General features: G+C 39.1%; 1 protein-coding gene across 5 annotated transcripts in view; it reads left to right on the forward strand.

Moving 5' to 3' along the window:
* The window catches only part of PAM (peptidylglycine alpha-amidating monooxygenase), a 139,447-nt gene that overhangs the window by 30,396 nt on the left and 90,652 nt on the right, over positions 1-18,399 (forward strand). The window contains exon 1 of one of the 5 annotated variants that reach the window (XM_072860179.1): positions 1,553-1,686. The exons of the other annotated variants lie outside the window; for them this stretch is intronic. The gene's annotated coding sequence lies outside the window, so the exon portion shown is untranslated. Of the gene's footprint in view, positions 1-1,552; positions 1,687-18,399 lie in introns of those variants that run through there. 5 annotated transcript variants of the gene reach the window in all.

Consider the following 18,399-nt stretch of genomic DNA (forward strand, 5'->3'; position numbering starts at 1 on the left):
AGCTCTGGAGAAAGAGCTGATTCTGAGGATTTTGTTGTTTTTCTATTGAATTTCATTTGAGCAGTTCTATATTATGAGAATAAGGAAACATATTTCAAATTGCGTATGTATGTTGGTTGTCTCATGTAGCTTCTTATCGAGTTGAGAAGGTTGATGGTGGGCTCAAATGCAAACAAGATTATGGTCCCAAATATTAGGACTACTATCTTTAAGCCAGCAACTGTTTTAGAAGACAAGTGAAGATTTCAATTAGGAGGAAAAAAATCCATATCTGGAGTACATGTAAGTGGAGCAGACAGTGTATACAGGTGTATGGTTTTCATGTATATGTAAATTGTTTTTATTAAACAATTTTCTGTGTACTTTTTGTCATGTTTTTCAGTGGGCCAAAGTGAACCTATACATACAGAGGTGATTTGCAAGTTAAGTTATCATATATACGAAAGAACAAACCAAATGCTTTGAAAAAAGGAAAGTCATTCTTCAAAACAAAATCATATTCTAAATTCATCGTAAATCTGTGTAATTGTCACTTTCAAGGTAAAAACTAATACAATGTTTTGTAGTAGAAAGTGTAACCTGTTAGTTTTTCTTGAATAAGCAGTTTAAATGTGCAAAAAGAAATAAAAACTTTGCATACAAACATAAATACTTCATCTTTGCCAGTACAGTTACTCACTAACATTAAATACCTGCTATATTTAAATGTAAATGGACCCTGGTCCAGTCACAAGTAGAAGTTTACTATAACAACATTTTGGAAAGTTAAAATGAGTTACTAATTCAAAATATCTTACTCTGATATAAATAGAATTTATAATTCTACCCTATTGAATCTGGATATTAATAATTACTGTTGTAGCATATTTAGCCCCTGAAATACAATTAGTAACTTCAACTGTGGGGTTTTTTTTTTTGTAGTATGTGCTAGTGGCAATGACATTTTTATAATCTTTAGGACTGTATTTCTTGTCCCAAAAGACACCATTGTATTAATTACCTTTTTTGTGATTGTATTTTCTCTCAAGCATGTGCATTTGCTTTTAACTATAGTCCCAATTAAAAGCAGCATACTACAAATTATATTAAAGTTGTTAAAATGATAGTTAGCTATTGATTATTACTTCCTAAATTTGCTTTTAAACTGCTTTGATTGTGTTATTTTGTGGATGCAAAGAGTGTTATGTAGTTATCACTGAAGGGAAACAAAGGTGTGGTTTTTATTTAAAAAAAAAAAAAAGTCATTTTGGCCACTGGAGAGAATTTGTTGAAGAATGCTACTGCAAAGGCTAATGATCCAACCACAGATCACATTGACAGCGTGCTGATGACTTGCGTACATAGATGGACATTAAGTTTCAGTTCTGGTTCATTTTAACTTTGCATAATTATATCCTGAGCAGTTGTTTAAGTGACTTTAAAAAAGCAAGGAACAGTAAGCTGTGTTCAGCTAGTGGCAAATACCTGGCAAGTTCCTGTATGGGAGGAAGCCTGTTGGGTGGTTTTTTTGTTGTTGTTGTTGGTTTTTTTAATATCTTTTTCTTCTCTTCAGGAGTTCTTCCTGCTTTGTATCCTGGTGTAGGAGGAAAAATGAAATTCTGTACCCAGTGAAAACTATTTAGTATTGGTTTTGGGGAGCAGTTGTAAGAAATACTTTTACTTTGGCACATTACACACAACCGTCCAGTAAGTAATATATGTAGCAAGGGAAAAGTGATTGTCCAAGGCTCAACTGTTTCTTTAATGACACTTCCTGTCTAATCACATAGCAGTAGTTTGGGGTTGAGAGCTTCCTTTTTTTTCATTTATAGGTTGTTCCTTCCCCCCCCACCCTGGGCTTTTGACTCTATGTTCGGGTTTCACATTCCAACAATTTGTTACAGAAATAGGACTTCTGTTTGTTCTTCCATTATAATCCTGTTAGGTCATTTATAGGTGTGCATGTTTGGGTGTACTCTATTTGTATGGTAATAATTGTAGAGGTACTTGAGATCTTCTGTTACAGTGGTGTCATTAATCATTGGCACGTTTTCTCCATTCTGAGCAGAAAGCAAGCAGGATTATAGGAGGACTGAGGGAAAGGATAAAGACTACTTCAAAAAAAAAGAAAGATGTTTTTTTCAAGTCTGTAATACTGGCCCTACAGAAGGACATTAGAGAATTAGAGGGAGTTTCAAAAGGATATTGAGAATTAAGAGTTGGAGGTAATTACCTTAAAAAAGGACTGAAGGAGAGGTTATTAAAGAAGGAAAAAAAAAGGCTTGAACAGGGTAAATTGAGAACCCTTTCTGTTTCTATTATATAACAAGAGAACAAGATTATATGAGCTAATGCAAATAACGGTAATAAATTTTGATGATGTTAATTCAAAGTCTGGCTACTGCTGAAAAGAGTAGTCTTGCTCTTGCTTTCCTTGGCCTCACTCTCCTGCTGCTCTTCTCTCCCTACAGCAGTCATAGGGTGAGTTCATTAAACTGGCTGATGCGGCAGAAACCTAATTTGTAACAAAACAAATGGCTTTTCCACCAAATTAGTGAGGTGAAACTACTCCTCTTGAAGCTATGGACTCACAAAATCTGTCACAGTAGAGAAGATGGGATCAGCTGCCCCGAAGAGCATGGGCTCTGAGCACACCCCGCTTTATTAGCTTAGCCATGAGGTGGAACCATACCCTAAAATTATGGTGGAGTTTCATGGTTTTTAAAATCTCTCTGTTCAAATGCAACTGTGAAATAGAAGAGCCGGTTGGCACAGGAGATTTTAGTTAATCGATTTAGTTGATTAAATGGACAGTTTCTGAATGTTTTCCCTAAAATTTAGGAAAGACACTATTCAGATAGAAATCTTAGGGAAATTTTTGACCTTGTTTGAACACAGGAATTCAGTTCAAGATCTGGCATTAGGAGTGTGCTGCTCTTAAATGATGACACCCCACTCCCACCTCCCTGCCCAAAAGTCTTTCAAGCAAGGGCAGGGTAGAAGACCACTGCAGCAAGATTAACATTAATATTTATTTTCTATCAGTTTGATTAAAATGCAAGGTGTTAGGTTATGTGATAAAAGCTGGTCTGCACACTCACGAAGGAGTAGAGAGTCAATGGTAGATGGAGGAACCCAAATAACATCCTGCTCTGACTGTGCCCAGGCCCTTCACAGGAGCCATCAGCGTATCAAAGGCTTGGTCTCCACAAACTCAGAAGAGCACAAGAGCACAAAGGTAGGCAGTGGGGGGTACCCCAAATTAGGGACTCAAAGGAGGGTTTATGCCCTGTCTGGGGACCCTCCCAGGGCTGTCCAGCCAGAAACCAATCAAGATCAATCAACATGGGAGCACCTTTCAGACTGAGGGGAGTTGCTACCCAGGGCTGTGGGACACGTCATGAGATGCAAGCATTTCTGGTTTGCACAAGGCTAATTACGGGTTGTGTAGGGAAGGAGCCAAAGGCGGGAAAAGGAATGGAGTGGGGTGATTTGAGGATGAACAAGGGTGGGGAAAATAGAGGAGTGAGGGGTTAAAAAAGGGCCAATCATGTGCAAATAGTGTGCTGGTCAGTATGCTTGTCTGGCCATGCCCTGTGCCTGGTCAGTGCAGTCTGCCCTGTCTACTTGTTAAATTCCTTTCCAACTTTTTCCCTGGTGAAGGATCTGTTCTGTGTGCACATGCGTGCATGGGATCCAAGTGCAACTGCTGGGGTCACACCATGGGTTGGAGGGACCACGTGTCAATGGTGCAGTGGCTGGAGAGACCAGAGTGAGTGGATTTAAGTGCCAGTAACTGAAGTGGGACCTTGGGTCATCAGGGCCTGTGTGTCCCTGGCAGCAGCAACTGGAGCAAGTATGGGTGTACAAGTTGGGGTATGATGGCTAACAAAGGTAAAACCAGCCTAGCTGGTGAGTAAGTGAAGTGGCCTGGGAGCCAGATGTGTGTGCATCTCTCTAAGGAGAAGACCATGGGATGAGCTGGCTAGTGAGGGGACCAGGAGGGCACCAGCCAGCTGCCAGACAGACTGCAGATCTGAGGGTCTCTAGGGGTGAGATCTGCTGTTGTGGGTCTCTGTAGGTGAGACGAGAGGGGGTTGGCTGCTGGGGGACCAGGGGAGTCTTAGCCAGCTCTGTGTGTCTGTATGTGCGTGAGTGAGACTGTGCCAGCAATGGGAGTGCGCCTGTGGCCTCGCAGGCTCGTATGTCCAGGTGCCAGCAACTGGGGAGACTGGGATCCAGGGACCAGCTATTGGGCAGACCAAGAGTCTGAGCCCAGCTGCTGGAGGGACGCACACTGACTGTAGTGAACCTTCTCGTCAGTGGACCTACATCCTGCTCAGCCGCAGGGGAGCAGGATGAGGCCGTTGGTGCTCTTTGTGTGTGTCTGTCTGTCTGATCTGTGTGGCTGGCCATGTGTATAATTACATGTGTGGTATATACGTGAGCTTTACATGCATGTCATAGTGAGAATACATGCTTAACCTCACTGTGGTTGGATGTGAGGACATGGAGCCGCGACTGCCTTGCCTTTCTCGGCCTGCGTGGTCTGGCCAGATTTTCCCCCAACACAAAGTTTTAAGTTATTTTCCATAGTTATATCTTTAAAGTATGGAGCTTCTGCCTTTTTTCCACATAAATTAATTGTAATGGAGGAAATGCGCAGTCTTTCAGAATCAATCAGTGATGTTTACTCAATTGCCTCCTGTCTTTTAGGACATTATTTGTACATCTGTATATGGAATGGGGAGATGAAGGCCATGCGGCTTAAATTTTAGTCAACAGGAGAAAAATTGTGCTCTAATCTTGCTGAGATTTGCTGACAGGATGTATGCAATACTTTTAATCTTGTCGAAATAAATGCAGTTACTTAGAGATAAGCACTCACATAATTCTGTAAGATTGGATCCTTTAATCAGGAGGGTTACAAATGTAGAAAAATTCATATGCAACACTTGTGTGTCTTTTTTTTGCATTACTCAAAAAAATCTCCCTTCTGCTGTGCCCCTGAGACGTAGAATTTCCACTCTGTAGTTGTATGAAAATGAAGAACAGTCTGTGTAAAATTCTTTTAACTGCCTTTCTTCTAAGTGCCTTTCTTTTGTCTGGAACCATGTGTACGTGTTTGTCTAAATGTGTGTTACAAAATAATAAAACAGGCAGAACTGGTAGTTAGAACTGGTATTCCGCTGAATGGATTCCTAAAGTTCTGGGGTTTTTATAAATACTTCCAGTCCATATTGACTGGTAACCTGTTTCATTCCACTAGGGCATTTATTTCCAAAATTATATTCTCCTGTTCTAAAAATATTGCTTTCTGGTCTTGGGAATATTGTGATATCCTGGGAATATTGTGATGATTATTCTGCGTTGATGGGTGGCTTAGGTGATTGTTCTTTAGGAGGAAAAAATTGTAAAGGCAACAAAAGTACAACAAGTGTAAAAGTACAACAAAAAAAGTAGTGTACTAAGGAAAACATTTTAGCATTCTGTAGAACTTGTGTTACCCTGAACTGGCCGTTTTGCGTCTGCTGTGTTTATCTACAACACCTAATTCTGGATAATTTTTTAAAAAGCAAAAGAAACCCTTGACAGTATTTAGCTTGTTCTGCATGAGGGGAAAGTAGGACTTCACTGATTTTTTTTTGGTGGGGTGTTTTTTTGTTTTGGTGTTTTTTTTTTTTTTTTTTTTAGGATTTCATTTTGGGCTTGTATAGTTTTTGTTTGTGTTTGGTTTTCAAACCTCCTCTTCCATACCCCCCAAGTTGCAGTATTGTTCATTTTGGGTTTTTTTCCTAAATAAAAGTAAAAATTATGAATTCACACGATTATTTTGCCTTCTTGCTCTCAATCATTTGATATTTAACGTCAGAATAGAAGCAGTGCTGTGCATCTAGCAGAGGCATTAATTTATGATTCAGTTAAGTACTGCTGTTCCTGCAGTTCCATCATGTATTACCTCAGAGGTTGTAGGTGAGGGATTTGTCTTTTTTCTTCCCCCCACTTTTTTTTTTTAATAAGCAGCGCTATTCTTTTCAGTGCACTAGGATTAATATCAAGGTAAAAGGATTTCAGTTGGAGGTGCTGCAAGAATCTTGGCTGAAAATAAATTATGTTGACTTAAGTGAAAGCTGCACAGTTTATACTGGGAATGAATTTGATTTTCATTTTTCTGAATGTAAATCTCTAAGTGTTTTAGAATGGAAAAGAGTGGGAGTCAGAAGGGAGCTTTAAGTTCATAACTAACCAGGAACGAAACAGTCTTGGACCTCTCTGCAAGATTTCCATGTTTGACTTCCATTATTTATTGAGCAAGTCCAGTACCTTAATTCTTTTTTGTTTGTTTTGTTTATAGAGTTGTGTGGTAGAATTAGGCTGATGAATCTTTTTACTTGATAGTTGGTAAGAGACTCCTTACATACAGTTTGTGTCTTTACAACACCTGAAAGAAGCTTTAGTGCATGAGGAGCACAGTGGATCAGTCACTCTTGTTCCTTAAATGCTTCAGCTGCAGAGAAATACTGCTGATGGGCTAGTGAAGAGGGATCAGATTGCTACAATGAAAACAGTACTGTTACAATCACTGTACTACTTTTAGTCTTTTGGGTTTTTTTAATTAAAAATCTAACATAACTTGAAGGCTTTGAGGGCTTTTGCTTTAGCAGTAAAGACATCCATGAAAAGAGGGTTGTAGTTTATTCTGTAGTGCTTTGTTTCAGAAATCCCCTTAGGGAAGTGACACATGAATTTGAAGGGCAGGAAAGGAGCAAGTTCTTCTGAAAAGTAGCATAGAACTTCAGTATTGCAGTGAGTTGGTGTTTAAAGTGGGCTTTCTAGTAGGAAAGTGACAGTACAAAGTTTCCCTGAGGTTCCCCTAGAGTACTCTAACCTAGATCTGAAGAGCTGTGAAGTACTCTATTTAGTAGTACACCATCCCTGCCTTTCCTACTTGGAAGGACCCTACCTGGAAACAGGGATACCTCAGCCGTTCCCTGGCTTACAACTCTGAGGTTGACCTGACTGCCACCTCAGAGTAATTGCTGCTTCAGACCTTTTGGATGTGATAACTGTTTAATGAGTGACCAGAGCAGGGTGGGGTGCTTTTTTTATGCCCCCCGCCCCCCACAGCTGAATTTACTAAATAACAGTGAAACAATTCATCGATTTGGCTGAGTATGAAAGTATATCAGTGCAGATTTGCAAACCTGCTAATAATGGTAGCTGTTCCCTCTTCCAAATTGGCCAGTTTCTTAAGGAGCACTGGGCTCACAAAGGAGGTGGAAAGCTGATTCAGTTCCCTCTTTCATCTGAATGTCATCTGCCATCCTCAAAGCATCCTCAAAGAAAAACGGGGGAACCCAAACAGCTAAGCATGCCATCAGTTCTGTAACAGACAAAGGGAGAAAGACATTTAGTCCCTAACTTGTGATTTCAGGAAATCTCGGAACGAAGGCTGACTGGTTTTAATGTATGTTTGTGTCAAATAGAAAATTGTGTACCCTGGGAGATGAGAGATGTAAGGTCACCGTACTTGGGGCAGTAAAAGAAGTTGAACCTGCTTTTTTCATCCCAAGATAGTGATACTTGGCAATTTCTTTTGTTTGAGAAAAACTGGATTTTGATTTGATGCAAAACTGTCTTTGTTTTTTCAATTCATCAACCTAAAAAAAATAAAATTGTAAAGCAATTCTAGTCATGAGATCTAATGAGGTTTTCTAAATCTATGCTCTTTCAAGGAATTAAGTATGCAGTGTGCATTTTATTTTACTTGTTGGTTACAGTAGCTCACCAGTAATAAAAGCTACCATGTAAAAATTATGAATAGTAGTATTGTATTTCTGTTTGTCTGTAATTAAAATGTGATATTGTAATAGGAAAATGCTGTACCTGTCACTCTTGACTCCAATATAAGCTTTTAGAAGTGTCCCATTTTAATTGTGGCATGTACTAGCTCTGAGTTTTACTGAGGACAGCATGACTTTATAAGAACCAGTGGGATGATTTGTTGTGAACAGTCCTGTGGTACGGATGGACTTGATTTTAGCTCTTGGCTTGGTCCTTGCATGAATGCCTTGCATGAATGCAAGATGCCTTGCATGAATTTGTGCTTCAGTTCCTAATCTGTGTAGTGAGTTAGCTACTTCCTCGTATCATGGAAGCACTAGGAGTAGAATTTAGTAACACTTGTGAATTAGTCTTAGATATACCTGATGAAGTATCCATGTATATACAGAGGTACCAAAAGAATTAGGTTTTGTATTTCATATTGTTCATCTTCGGTATTCCTTAGGAATGATTTTGTGACTCAGTAGTGTAGTATCATGTTTTTCTTAGCTTTATTTGCTGTTTCAGTGCTCCATAATATGTGTGCTTTACTCTTCCAAGTGGGATTGAATATTGCACAGTTGTTTGTTATGTTGGATTTAACAGAGGTAGGTTACATCTTTTATCTCCTACTTTTTTGTCATGTTTATGTGGGACAACAGAAATGAAATTCTTTGGTGTTAACATAGCCTTAAAAGCTTTATGCTGGATTTTAGAGAAGAATGCTGCAAAAATGAAAAAGAAAACAAATACCCAAACATAATATTATCTTCTGTACTTGAGTGCAAGCTGTATTGTCTAGGCTATTCTTAACCCTGTTCTGTAAAATGAAATGTCTAAATAGAATGATATTAGGGAAAAAGTCATAGGTGTTTTGTTCAAGATCTGGCCTATAGTTAAAATGATCTTTGAAAGGTGTTTAAAGGCTTGCTTCCTGCAATGTTTAATTTGTTGCCATCGTCTGTCAAACCGTCCTGTCCCCTGTTCCAGTAGTGAATTGATTCCTGATAAATTCTGTTTCGGAGTCCTTTCTGCTTCTTCCATAGGAGCTGTTCCTTAACAAACGCAATTCAGAGCAGTGTCCCGGCATAAATCCGTTACGTGGTGCTTAACGAAAGACTGTTTTGACACGACAAGTCACTGATAAAACCAGCCTTTTTAATTTCTGCCTTTTCAGAGAATCAAAATAATCAGATAGAATAGGACAGGAGAGAGATTGTGTTCTGAAGAAAAAGGCAAACAACGCAAAATACTTAAAATAATTAGCAGGGGTTTTTTTTCCCAAAAAATTTATTCCACTTTGCATTTAAATACCTACTTACATATTTACCACTCTTGTATTGAAGGTGGGGAGAAATCACTTGCAGTACCAATATAGGGTCTGTAAGAGTGGTCATAAATGATGAGACAAATACTGAGCCAAAAAATTGAGTCCTTTCTTTGAAACTGAAGAGATTTCACTACAGCTCTTGAATTTTCTTCCATTTCCATCCCTGTAGTAGAATTTGAGAGTCCAGAGGTCAGTGGGATTCACATGTACTCCGTCAAGGAGGAGTAACGAATTTTGCTGTTTCCTAAGGGAGATTTCTAGTACATCTTAATTTATTTTAATTTTCAGTAAGCAGTGGTTGTACTTTGACAGCTAAGAAAGCCTGATTTTGTCCCAGCATGTTCCAGTTACTCTTGCCAGGTGTCTGCAGATCTTGGCAAAGGAAATTCTGTAGTAAAAGGCAAAGCTTAAATTTTTTGCTTTCTGATATACAGGCTCAGAAGGAATTAAACCAGAATTCTTAGGTTCTGTCCAAACTATGTATTCCAGAAATGTTTTGCAACTAATTTGTTGGAAGCTGTCTTGTCCTTAGTTTTCTTTTTATTAGAGTAGATTAAGATTCTTCCTCATTCTTAAATCATGGCTATCGTGCAGAAATCAGAACATAAAGCTTGAGGATTTTGTAGAGTGGTATAGGAAGGGCAGTGTGATGGCCAATTTCATACCCATGTCTGTCAGAGTTCTGTGGAAAATAGCAATAAAGCAGTACCAAGCAAAGCTATTGCTGTTGCTTCTTGTATTATGGTTCTCATACATTCTGTGCAAGGTTCTCTTTAAAACACAAAAAAGCCTTAGCAGATGTAAACTTTAAAAAAAAAAAAAAAAAAGATTGCAAATAAACTGAAAATATATATATATGTGATTTCCAACTAAGATGTAGGAGATACTTGCCTGAAAGAATGCCTTTATGATCCAGTGCAGCTGTTACAAAGCATGCAGGTGCCTACTCAAATTTGATAACTCATAACATGATAAAAAAAGTAGTCTCAGTGAATGCTATTGCTAAGTTCAATACAAAGGTGAGTGGCTGAACTGTACTGCTGTGCTGGGGATGAGAACAGATGATTTTGCAGATCTTTCTGACTTGACCTAGCAGCCACACACGATATATGTGTTTTGTATGTGGCTCTAAATTATGTTATGAACACCAAAACTGAATTGAGCAAACGAAATGAGATCAGATTCTATCCAGTCCTAAAGAACTTTTGTGTGCAGTGAAACTTAGTAAAACTTTACTGTTGTTTTATTGTTTTTATTAGTGCTATGAACTTGTGTGTGTATATATATTAAAGCTGAATTGTAAGTATATATGAAATTGTGTTAGTCTTGAATGTTGTTGAACAGGAGTGCACAGTATAGTTATGTGTGTGGATTTGTTCCCTCTGCTTACTGCAGTTCTGTACTCTCAAATGTGTGCAGTCGTGTGTCACAGCAAGATCTTGTTTCTTAACATTTATCTATGAGGAATTGAAATTAGATAGTCATGATAATTTTTTTATGGTTCATAATTTAACTGAATGAATGTGTGTGTATCAACAGATTTCTTATAAAAATGTTTTCTTTATTTTTGCAATAAGGAAACTAGTACAGTTTTCACTTTCTTACATAGAGCTTCCACAGTTCATCTGTCTAATAGAGGTCAGATCTTTAAAAGACAGAGTATATCTTCAATTTTGGCATTTGTAAGGACCTCCTCTTGTAGCATGAAAGATTTATTTCAGTAGTAGCCTCTTGTTCCTTCTCTTGTGTTCAAAGGTACCTGATTCTGTTCATTTCATTGAAGGATAGGTCTGCTTTTAAATGGCATGCTGCAATTTTTGCTAACAGTAATGAATTGGCTTTAGTTGAGGTAACCTAAAATTGAGGTAACTTGTAATCTTTGAAATTACTGAACAGGCTTTGAACGAGAAAAAATGTGTTATCACCCATGGCTGTTGGCAAAATTTCTAACTATAAGTTGTTTTTTGGGTTTTTTTGTTGGGTTTTGGTTTGGTTTTTTGTTTGTTTTGTTTTGTTTTTTAATGCTAGCCAAGATTTTCGGAATGAATAAAACCTAATGTTACTGACAAACAGGAGTAACTGGTATGTCAGTAAGCTTTTAAAATTGCATATGCCATTGTTCCACAGGTATGTGGTAACTAATTGTTTAAATAGTTGGTTTTATTATGCTGAGGAAGAAAGCACTGTAGATTTTACACACATTTTCCCTGTTACTCATACATACTTTTGTTTGAACAAGTAAAGGAAGTAAAAGAAATGTGAAGTAATGATGTCCTTCCTCATAAGTCAAACATTGCTGTTGCATGAGCCAAAATAGACAATACAGTTACGGGAAAGTCTTGGATTTAAAGGTTTTTCTGCCCCTGCAGTTTGTGGAAAAGGAGGTTAAACATCATTTGAACAACCTAAATTTTCAAAACAACTACTTCTACGTAATACATTTTACTTTTTTTTTTAAGTTCCAGTATCCAGAAGGAGTAAGCTTTTTTTCCCCAACTCTGCATAGATCCAGTTCCATATCCTTTTCCCCTAAAAGTATTATGGTTTTTGGCAGTAATGCCACTTATTTGGGGATTGAGTCTAAAAATCAGATGTCTGGGAGAGTGGGAAATCCTATTATTTTTCATGTATCATCTTTGTAGTCCTACTGGTGTGTAGCTGAATGGCATTTTCCAGGTAAGAACACTTGATTCACTCTACTCCGGAAATGAACAAGCTTGAGTGAATTGGAAGTGCTTTACAGACATGTCCTAGAATCCCCCTTCGTACTCCAGAAACCAGGGTAAGCCACATTTCTACAAGGAAATTTTATCAGGAGCCTGGAGCTGGAGGATGTAGCGGGGAGTGAAAATGTCCAGAGTAGTTCAGATACTAATCCAGATTATTTGTTTCCCCCTTCATGCTTGTTTCTCTTTTGGCTTGTTTTGCATTACAGAGATAGTAAATATAATAAAGCTAATTGAGGTTTAATGCTGGTGGGCAGCTCAGTGCCACCCAGCCCCTCTCTCACCATCCCCCAGTGGGATGGGGAAGACAATCATAACGGTAAAAGTGAGAAAACTCATGGGTTGAGATAAAGACAGTTTAATAGCTAAAGCAAAAGCTGTGCATGCAAGCAAAGCAGAATGAGGAATTCATTCACTACTTCCCATCAGCAGGCAGGCGTTCAGCCATCTCCAGGAAAGCAGGGCTCCGTCACATGTAATGGTTACAAAATGCCATCACTCTGAACGTCCCCCCAGTCCTCCTTCATGTGGTATGGGATATCCCTTTGGTCAGTTGGGATCAGCTGTCCTGGCTGTGTGCTGTCCCGCCTGCTCACTGGTGGGGCAGCGTGAGAAGCAGGAAGGCCTTGACACTGTGTAAGCACTGCTCAGCAATAGCTAAAACATCCCAGTGTTTTCAGCACTGTTTTGGTCACAAATCCAAAACATAGCCTTATACAAGTGTCTGTGAAGAAAATTAACGCTGTCCCAGCCAAAACCAGTACAAACTCCACCCCTTATTCCATACTGTTTATATCATGCTAAGGTCCTACACTATCCGATACATCCTCATTATCCATACCCCACACACACGCCCCTTCCTGTCCTTTGATATATACATAGATATCGTTTCCTTAGTCTATGGACCACCCTTGTAAAAAGCCCATAAAATGTCCATTGAGTTAATTTACTCCATGACTTCAGGCTCCATCTGTTGTGGTGGTCACTCAGGGCAGGAGAGGTGGTATGTTTTGTGGAGTTACTGGGAACCAAAGCGAGTTCAGGTTCAACTGCTGCACTTGAACTGCCTTGTGTGAAGCTTGTCCTCCACTGGTTCAGGTGGTTCCTGCTATAGCACTTCCTGTAACATACAACTCAAATCATGAGTTACAACAATTTAAAGGTATTTCCATTACAATCTCACCCCAGTCCCTTTGGGCCAGGTTATAGGGCTTAACACTGCAATGAACTCCTCCCTTTGCCCCTAACCTGGCTTAGCAGCAAGGGGTTCCTGCTATAGTACTTCCTATAACATGCAACTTGCATCATAGGTTACAACAGTTTAAAAATATATCCATTACAATCTCTACCCCTCGACCCTTTGGACCATAGGGTTTAACATTGCAATGAACTCCTACCCTTGCCCCTGCTCCCATGTGGGGTCCCTCCTGTGGGATATAGTCCTTCAAGAACTGGTGTAATCTGGGCGCTCTCCATGGGGTGCAGTCCTTCAGGAAAGGACTGCTCCAGTGTGGGTCCCCTGCAGGGCCACATGTCCTGACAGAAAACCTGATCCTACATGAGTAGCTCTTCACAGGCCATAGCTCCTGCCAGGAGCCTGCTCTGGTGTGGACTCTCCATGGGCTGCAGCTTCCTTCAGAGCACATTCACCTGCTCCAGTGTGGGGTCCCTTCTACTGACTTTTGCCATGGGGTTGCACATTTTGTACAAAGTAGTAGATCGTAGTATGTTCTCAGCATTTGTTTCTTACATTGGTTTTGGTTTCTGCTTTTTTTCCTTTGCTCTTCTTATCCCAACATGCTCTTTTTTCTTCCAGTTTCTCCTGTGAACTACTCTTACTTTCCCATATGTAATCGTGACTTCTAGCAAAGAAACTTGTGCTGCTTCTTGATTATCCATCTATGTCCTATATATTCCACATACATAGACACTTTATAGAAAAACCTAGTGTTGTATTTATCTTTTTACTTTTTAAACATCCCATTTAATGTTAAGACCTGTTCTGCTGAAATACTGGTCTATTTTATTGTGTTCAGTTACCTTAGTATTAGCATTATTGTATTTTGTGATACTGAAAATCTGGATCTCTTTCTAGAGATGCTAGATTTCTAGCATTTTTTTTGGATGTCTACAGAATTATTACTTTTACTTTCAGGGATACAAGTTTTGAAAAAATACAATATTCAACTAGAAAAAACTTAGCCATATAAAGAACTATAATAGTTGAGAATTCATTTATCTGTTTTTAGTATGGGTCTTATATTGCTCAATTGTTAACTAACACAAAAATCAAGTAATTGAATCTAATTCAGTTTAATCTTCCACTCTTCTCATTATCTTTTCTTTAATTAAGAGACGTTATCTGAGCCATTTGGAGCAAGGAAAGAGTGCAACATTAGTTTTGTAATAAACTCTAACAAACTTCTGTTTAATTATTTTCTTTAAGTTGCTTGTGATTTTTATGAGGCTACGATGCTGTAAATCTCGGTTTAACTGCATCACTTAGGCTGGCTCTGTGGGAGAATATTCAAGATTTTAATCTGGAATGGCTGTTAAAAGTGTCCTACCACATACAATTGAAGGAAAAAAAATGTTGTGTATTTGGGGGCGGGGAGGGGGGTTGTGTGATGCCAACAACCCTCTCCCCTCCATTTCTCTCAAATAAAATATTCTGCTAGAAGATTGACCACTCATAACAAAACTGTAACATAACGTAACTCTACTTCACTGATAACAAGGAGTTTTCTTATTTTTTTCCTAGCACCTGTATCTTTTGGTTTTTAGTAAGGTTAACTTATTTTCAAAGTACATTCCCAAATAACAGTAATCCTACTTTTCTTTCCTTTATTGAAAATAGTTCCCTTTATCTCATCTGTCTAATGGTATGCCCCTCTTGAAGAAAATTTATTTAGGTGGGTCTTTCCATGGGGTGTGTATGGAGGGGACATATGTCTTGGGTAGTGTTTGGATTGATAGGACATTCCAGCGTCCTATTCACCTGTTAAGCAAATAGGAAATGTGGAAGTAATCACTGCAGCATACTCAGGAGTATGTTGTACTGGACCAGGAAACACCATTTGCAGAATACCATGCATAAAGGTGCATTACAATCGCATGGCCAAGTGGAGCTAGAAGCTCGCTAGCATTAGAAGTTGTTCCCACCCCTGCTGCTGTCCTCACTCCTAGCTACATGCTGCTCTTTCTTGCTTATTTCTACTGCTTATGTTCATCCAGTACCTTTGGGAACCAGTTCAGCTCGCTAATCTGAAGAAAACTAGCCTAGGGACAGGAAAAGAAGAGAGAAGAGGAACGTCCTATTTGATGGCAGTGAGCAATTCACATGGCTCCACAGTCTCATCAACAGTGTAGTATGGCTGTGCTCCATCTCCTATTGTCTGTGCTCTGTGAGTTCAGCTGCTCACCTAATCACTCCCTAGTGCATTTGGTTAGTCTATTTTAAACTGGTTCATTCTAATAGCCATATGTGGTAGGCTGACCTTGTCTGGCCACCAAGTGCCCACCAAGCCCCTCTCTCACTCCTCCTCCATCAACAAGGCATGGGGGGAAAAAATACGATGAAAAGCTCATGGGTCAAGATAAGGACAGGGACATCACTCACCAGCTACTGTCACGGGCAAAACAGACTCAATTTGGGGAAATTAATTTAATTTATTGACAGTTGAACAGAGTAGGATAATGAAAAATAATAACACATCTACAACCACCTCTCCCCCACCCCTCCCTTCTTCCCAGGCTCAACCTCACGCCCAACTCTTCTATCTCATGCCCCTGAGCAGTGCAGGGGGCTGGAGAATGGGAGTTGCGGTCAGTTTATAATGCTTTCTCTGCTGCTCCTTCTTCCTCACACTCTTCCCCTGCTCCAGTGTGGGGTCCCTCCCATGGGACAGAGTCTTCATCACCTTCTCCAGCGTGGGTCCTTCCCATGGGCTGCAGTTCTTCACGAACTGCTCCAGAGTGGGTCTTCTTCAAGGATGCAGTCCTTCAGGAATGGACTGCTCCAGCGTGGGTCCCTCATGGGCTGTAGCTCCTGCCAGGAGCCTGTGCAGTGCAGGCTCTTCAGGAACTGCAGCTTTCTTCAGGGTACATCCACCTGTTCCAGCTTGGGGTCCTCCACAGGCTGCAGGGTGGATATCTGCTCCACTGTCGTTCACCATGGGCTGCAGGGGGACAACCTGCTTCACCATGATCTTCTCCATGGGCTGCAGAGGAATCCCTTCTCCAGCACCTGGAGCATCTCCTCCCCCTCCTTCTTCACTGCCCTTGGTGTCTGCAGTGCTGTTTCTCTCATGTATTCTCACTCCTCTCTCCCAACTGCTGTGCAGTGTTTTTTACCCTTTCTTAAATATGTTATCACGGAGTCATCACCAGTGTTGCTGATGGGCTCCAAAGTTGATGGACCCAAATTTGAGTAGCAGCAGGTCCGTCTTGGAGCTGGCTGAAACTGGCTGTGTCCAACATGGGGGCAGCTTCTGGCATCTTAAAGAAGCCACCCCTGCAGCCTCCTCGCTACCAAAACCTTGCCATGTAAATACAATACACCATGTTAACAAAGTTCTACACATTTTGACTGAAAAAAAAGGTGCATTGCTCTTGCTTGAGTATGTAACTTGTACACAAGAAGTTCAGGGAGCCTGATTTTGAAGTCCTTCTTAGTGAAGGAACATGCAATGAATTTAATTCATAGTTCATATGTAATGTGTAATTGAACTTAAATATTTTAAATGATCTCTCATTTGCTTTATCTTTGGGGGCTAATCCTAACTCTGTAAAACATTCTCCTTTTAGTATTTTCTATTTTTGCATAACAAAGGGCCCTTCAGTGAACCTTTATCCTTATTACAGTGTGCTAATCATAGTGATCTGGATATTAAAATGAAAGCGGAGGCTTCTCATGTGTTTTCCCTTTTAAGGAAGTAATTAGTGCCATTCAACTTGTTTATTTTTTCAGAATATGAAATTAGCGGTTTGTTAAGATGTCATCTTTCAATGAAAAATGTTGATCTTCCTTGACAAGAGAATTTTACCTGTTTTGATACCTGGTCAAAGCAGAAGGATTACAAGGTGATTTATTGTGAATAAAATGCTTTTCAAATGCTATTAAAATGCAGAATGAGAGAACTAACACATACTCTCTCTGGTCTTCAGACTTCTGAAAAATGTCTGTGACTCCCACAAGAAGAAACTGAGGTTTTGCATTTTACTGTTTTAATAGGGAGTGTTTCAAGCAGTTTCATGAGCTTATGTTTCACAATTATAATAGATGTTATTATTAATTCAGTAATGATTATTGAGTTAGCAAATTGTGATGATTCTTAATTCTAAAATATGGTGGGGGGAAAAAAATTTAAAAGCCTTTAATTCTTAGACTTTCCAAAAAGGCATGCAACTTTCCTGATGTTTGACTACAGGGTTTTCTACTCTGTGGATATGCAAGAAAAATCAGGTTATAAAAGTGAATTTTGAAATCTTCTAGTATTTTAGTAATGCAAGCACATTTATATTAATATGAGCAGGAAAGGATTTTGTGTGGTGGTTTGCTAACATATTTCTCTTCTATCAAAAGAAGTACAATTCCTCATTCTTAAACAAGTTTATACCTAATAGTTTACAGTATGGTGATAGAGAAAATGATTAAAAATCTTACCTTGAATTGTAGATCACATTTTGAAAATCCTAGCTTAGAATTCAGAAATTGATTTAAGTTTCCAGAATTTCCAAGAATTTTAGTTTTATTTTGGTCTGATACATACCAGCATATGTCTTTAGATTATGTAGTACTAAATTTTCTTCTTTTTGAGGTATTGATTTGTTTCACACCTCAGTGCGCCTTGTTTTGAGGAGTGGTATTTGTGATATTTACTTTGCGAAAGGGCAGAAAATGTGACTGAGGAGATACTTGTTGGCAGATAACCAAGTCTTAAGCAAAGGCTGCTCAGTAAAATCACATTGCAAAGTAGCAGTTAAACCTTTTTGCATCTTTTTTTCTTACATGTTTTCTTCTGGTTTGACTGAGTTTTCACTGTTCAGAAAATTAACTATTCTAGCAGCTGATCTGACAAAATCAGGGCTGCTTAGGCTTTGAAGTTTGCCCCTTTCAGTCATGTTGGAGGCGCTGAGCATGGCAGCTGTGGGCAGAACTCAGAGCCTAGGGTGGTAGTGATTCTGACACCTTGAGTTGTGCTTTTTTTTTTTTTTCTTCTTCTTTTGGTTCTTATGGTTTTTGTCATGCATTTCCTGATGCTCACAAAAGAATTCTGAGGCTGGTTTTAATTTCTATTTATTCCATAAATTAGTAGAGGATAATAAACTTTTTTTTTGCCTAATTCCCTTGGAAATAACGTCCTTGTTCTTTCTTTGTATAAACACATCTTAACCTGTTTTCTTACATCCTTTTGTTTCTGATTTCCATGACTGCTATTGATGTATGAGTAGCCTACTAAGTACGATTCAAGTGTTTCCTCTATTTTTCAGTGAACAGGTTTTGCTTATGACTTGGGGTAATAGGTTTTATGATATCTT

Source organism: Ciconia boyciana, chromosome 4 (assembly GCF_034638445.1).
Source record: "Ciconia boyciana chromosome 4, ASM3463844v1, whole genome shotgun sequence".
Classification (NCBI taxonomy): Eukaryota; Metazoa; Chordata; class Aves; order Ciconiiformes; family Ciconiidae; genus Ciconia; species Ciconia boyciana.